Genomic DNA, 5391 nt, shown 5'->3' with positions numbered 1-5391 from the left:
GGCCTGGGGCTTCCAACATCCACATACCACAATGTCTTTCAGCGGGGAATTGGTCAGTTCACTATAGGAAAGGACATAGGAACAGAAATAGGAAACAAGGTGTTAGAGGCAACTCATATCCTCTAAGCCCCTGTACACACGGTCGGATTTTCTGCCAACCAAATCCATCGGATTTTGTCCGTCGGATTTAGTCCAACGGATTGTGCCCGACACTGTTGCATACACAGGGTCGGACTAAGTTGTCGAAAAATCCGATCTTTCGGAACGTGATGAAGTAATTTCGTTACGATGGGACTACATTCAGGCTAGTAGCCAATAGCTTTGATGTAGGAATTTGATCTGAGCATGCGTGGCACTTGGTCCGATCAAAATTCGCTACACATGATCGGAGTATGTCCGATCGAACCAGTTGGTCTGGAAATATTTCCAACATGTTGGAAAATTGGGTCCGACGGATATTCGGACAGAATCAGTCCGATGCATACCACAAACAGTCGGATTATCCGACGACATGGTCCGATAGGACACATTCCGACAGATTCTCCGACCGTGTGTACAAGGGCTAACAGTAATGTAACATTCACCAAGCAAGCAATAAAAGTTTCTAAAGTTATTTTGGGCTGTCGGCTTTTTAATAGAATTCGTGCAGAGGTGGAAGAACGGAAGCAGCTAACAGAAAGGTATGAACACACCCAGCAGCTCCCAAGGGAGTAGTGCGCTACATGGAAGTCCCACCAAGATGTATCTTTCTGTGAAACCGTTACCCCTAGCAACACAGAGACAGACCCCTGCAACACAGTGAATGTATTCCGTGTAGTCATACGTGACCATCACAAGCCTTTGCCATTATGTACAGGGGTTTCTGGCATGGGGATAGCACTAACACCGCCACTGTTTGCAAAAAGACTGTCCCGCTGCACAGATGGAAGTGTTATGGGAGTTGTGGATCGCTGTAGCCCGTGGATAAAACATGGACACCAAGGGAGGTGCGGCCGGGAACTAGGGAGATGTTGGTTCCTTTCAGTGGGGCATCGCAAGTGACATTTCCATTGCGATACAGTAACTGCTGCTCTAACCTGCAATTCTACGGTGCCTGCCACCAGGGGTCACTGGTGCGCACTCCAGAAATGAAGAGTTACAGTTCCTCGCACGCCGCACCAACAAGTCAAGGGGCGGAGCCACACCCAGGAGGAAGAAACCACTCCAGTGTCCTGCATGCCACGCACTGTTCACACAGCGGAGGAAGATGGTGCAGACCGGTCAGAGCGCATCCACCATGCAGCAGAATACTGATATTTAGGACCAGGTTCTTGTGGACACCGGCATTCGATTGGAACTTACCGGTGGACTACTGAGGAGGATGGCTCTAGTGGGGAGGATGGATGGTTCCTGGAGAGCTACCTCCGGGGCTCCGGAGAGCACAGCTATCTACCCAGAAACCCCAGTTCCCCCTATCAGATGTATAGCAGATACCCCTCACAACCGGGCACCCACTTACCAGCAAAGGGCTGTCCGAGCCCCGGACTCTCGTGTACTGCCTGGGCGGGAAAAGTCCAAGGAACTTCCACGGCTGTCACGGTTCCAGCGGGATGTCCAAGAAACGGTTGCCCAGGAATGGGGGTTGGTCTATCCCTATGTACCAGAGAAGATCATGGAGACTGTGGAGACTTCACGGAAACAGTGGGAAGGTGATCTTATCTGGAACTATCTGCATGTTCCCAAACCCCAAATGACACCGGACCATGAGATGTGGGTCAGGTTCCAGGACATCTATGGAGAATGGTATTGGAAAGAACACACTGCTGACAAGAGCAAGAAGGGTGCTGCTCACCCCTATAAATCAGAAAATCAAAACGAATTCCCCCACCAACGGGATTTTTAGGCAGCAATAAACAATAAGCATAGCATACTATATAAAAAAGATTACTTTATTGTGTGGTAAAAACATGAGCTTCACCCAGGTATTTGAAATAAAAAGATATAACTAGAACCAAGCTTGTACATACAAAAATTACAATGACAATTGGGCATACACTAAGCAGACCTAACTATAAATATACTGTATAAGATTAGTAACAGCAAAAATAAATTTATAGTTCTAACGCGTTTCAACCACTAGGGTCTTCTTCAGAGATAGTCTGTTGATAGAGAGACAAGATACAACTTAATAAATCTATCGAATAGGATTAGTATTAAACATATTCCAGATTTGTTAGTGTAATTACCCAGTATGGTATTGCCGAGAGGTTCATACAAATTATAGTGCTTAATGGTGGAGTTTACCCAGGTTCACGCTTAGGCGTCCTTCACAAGTTACAAAAGATATATGGTCCATGCATCTCGCCACAGAATCCAGCAGTGGGGTGAGGGTCGGAAGCCCAGAGGCGCGGCTCACGAGCGGTCACACGACAAAACCCTATGCCCCACAAAAATTGTAGGGAATAGGTGCAAGCGTAGGCAGCCTGCCTGTATGGTAAGTCACGCCTGTGATGAAAATCCCAACATAATCGCAATTAGACATATATATTTTTATATTTGTTTTTTATATTCTATATTATATATATATAGACCCACATATGGGGTATGGAGATATCTTATATAAGTTTTGTGTGCATATAAAGGGAATATCCCCAGATATCTATATTCACATCAGAAAAAAAAAAAAAAAAAAAAAAAAAAAAAGGGGAAGGGGGGGGGGGGGAAAAGGGAAGGGAATGGGGGGAAAGAAAAGAAAAACAAAACTCAAAAACCAAACACATATTAAAAAGAAGAAACAGAAACAACAAACGCGGTTGGGAATCAAAAGAAAACAAACGTGAGAAGACCTGTGGTAGGAGTAGTGTGTGGGATGACAACCCGATATTGGGTAACTGAAGTGAATGAGTGAGTGAATGATGTGCAGGTGAAATGAATAATGAGGTGAAAGGTGTGGGTGTGGGTGTTATGAAAAGAATTAAAGGGATAACATATTAAGAAATCAGAGTGACAATGGAAAGAGTGCATGGGGGTGCTAGTGACGGATAGAGGTAAAGATAAAAATGCATAAAAATGCTGATGTTGAACTAGTGAGAGGTGACAAAAAAAAAAAAAAAAAAAAAAAAAAAAAAAAAATTAAGATGTGATAAACCATATTTATACTGAAAGTGATAACAGTTACCTGGATAGCTGGGCTGAACAAAAGATTCCCAAAATGGAAAAGGGGAGACAGCAGCTGGGAAACTATCCCGGGAAGAGTGCCAGATACGGTCAATAACTCCTAGTCCATAGGGGCACCCCCATCTAAGAATGAATAGAATGATAAGGGGAGCTAGCTGTTAAAGAAGCTAGTTTTTCAGAAGTTTATTTAAGTAAAATGGGGGCATGTCAGCCAGGTTAGCAAATAGTCAAACTTACCAACCAGGGATTCAAAGATACGAGAGTCCTTGTTTGTGTACAGGAGCTGATGTTTGCTACCAAGTATACTGTGTTATATAGAGCCCCGGGATTGCATCACAGGCATGGCCGCCCACCCATTGGCTGGTACCGCCTATTATTGCTTGGCCGCCTAAACAGGTCGACCTCGTGTGAACGCCCCGGCGTCCCGGAAGGTCGTAAAGCGACCCCGAAACGACGTCACTTCCGACGCAAATGCACGACGTGATTGCGTCACGTCCGTCCGTACGAAGGGACAGACGAACGTGAGGCACGTCCGGAAGTGTTCAGGGACGCCGCCGACAAGGAAATACGTGTCCCCAATGGCTGGGCGGGACCAGCCCGCACCAGCCATATAGGGAGACATCTGTGGAGTGCACAGACAGGGGTCCCTCCTACCCTTGTCGGGGAGTCGCGCGAAAAAGGCAAACAGTCCCCCACACACCACCTCCTCCACATAAAAGCGGAAGGGCATTGGAAACAATGTGCGGGGGGACCATAAAAGTGGGGGACAAGCGTAAACCCGGGTCAAGTGAATGTGGGGATATGTCGCTACTGTCCAATACCTCCCCTGGCCCCCAGAGCAGGGATGGGGTGAAGGTGTGTGGGTAGAGAGCAGGGAGGGGAGGGAAAAAAAAAAAAAAAAAAAAAAAAAAAAAAAGGCGGGGGGGGGGGGAGAGGGACAGGCGACCGATCCCAACACACCATTAGCTAAAAAGAGCCATTTGCTTAACCAAAGATAAGAATAAAATAACATCTTTTTCAGATTATTACATATACACATATAGTATGCATGTCCCGACGTGCAAACGCACGTCTTTATTCAAGGACAGACCGAGTAAATATATAGCTAAGAGAATATATACAAACAGCAAAAATAAAGTGATAACATAATTATACAGTGAATCGCAGAAGAATATGATGTTCAGCTGCGAACACTATACCATGGTACCCTGTTTAGTTGTAATCATAATAATTAGAGATTATCAATAATTTATGAGAGGGGCATGGTCAGGGGGTGTTCCTAGACACTTACTAAAGAGTTAGAGAGGAGAAAAAGAGGAAACATAAAGGAGAACGGGCTCACAAAGAAAAGGGGCAGGTACACCCGGTTTCTACTGTGTCCTCCCTGAGGAGAACCCCTTTAGGAAGGGAGCGAAAGAGACCGATTCATTCAGGCCTGGGAAAGAGGTGGCATCCAATTTATGTATCCACCTCTGTTCCCGTTGTAATAGGGTCTTATTCCAGTCGCCCCCCCGAGCAGGTATGTGTATACGGTCCAGGGCAGTAAATGTAAACTTAGGCATTCTGTAGTTGTGTATTTGCACAACGTGACGTCCAATCGGCAGGTAATAGTTGCCAATTTCCATGCTGTACACATGTTTAGACATTCGGCGATGGAATTCCTGTTTTGTTTTGCCTACGTAGTACGCCCCACACTCGCATTCTAAAAAGTAAACCACACCCCGTGTCTGACAATTCACGAAGTGTGTAGGTCGAAAGTTGGCACCGTTTGGCAACTATTACCTGCCGATTGGACGTCACGTTGTGCAAATACACAACTACAGAATGCCTAAGTTTACATTTACTGCCCTGGACCGTATACACATACCTGCTCGGGGGGGCGACTGGAATAAGACCCTATTACAACGGGAACAGAGGTGGATACATAAATTGGATGCCACCTCTTTCCCAGGCCTGAATGAATCGGTCTCTTTCGCTCCCTTCCTAAAGGGGTTCTCCTCAGGGAGGACACAGTAGAAACCGGGTGTACCTGCCCCTTTTCTTTGTGAGCCCGTTCTCCTTTATGTTTCCTCTTTTTCTCCTCTCTAACTCTTTAGTAAGTGTCTAGGAACACCCCCTGACCATGCCCCTCTCATAAATTATTGATAATCTCTAATTATTATGATTACAACTAAACAGGGTACCATGGTATAGTGTTCGCAGCTGAACATCATATTCTTCTGCGATTCACTGTAT

The 5391-nt window shown here is 45.7% G+C and overlaps 1 long non-coding RNA gene across 1 annotated transcript; it reads right to left on the bottom strand.

The window, feature by feature from the left end:
- Positions 1-1990: 1990 nt before the first annotated feature.
- LOC143990053 (uncharacterized) lies at positions 1991-3430 on the bottom strand. Its single transcript, XR_013277126.1, has 3 exons — positions 3394-3430; positions 3158-3279; positions 1991-2484 (listed from the first exon to the last, which is right to left on the bottom strand). It is a non-coding gene; the product is annotated as an uncharacterized LOC143990053 (long non-coding RNA).
- Between the last annotated feature and the right edge of the window lie 1961 nt (positions 3431-5391).

This window comes from Lithobates pipiens, unplaced genomic scaffold (assembly GCF_037356315.1).
Source record: "Lithobates pipiens isolate NorthernLeopardFrog02 unplaced genomic scaffold, aLitPip1_a1.2 Scaffold_18, whole genome shotgun sequence".
NCBI lineage: Eukaryota > Metazoa > Chordata > Amphibia > Anura > Ranidae > Lithobates > Lithobates pipiens.
This window is presented reverse-complemented; position numbering and strand designations above follow the sequence as displayed.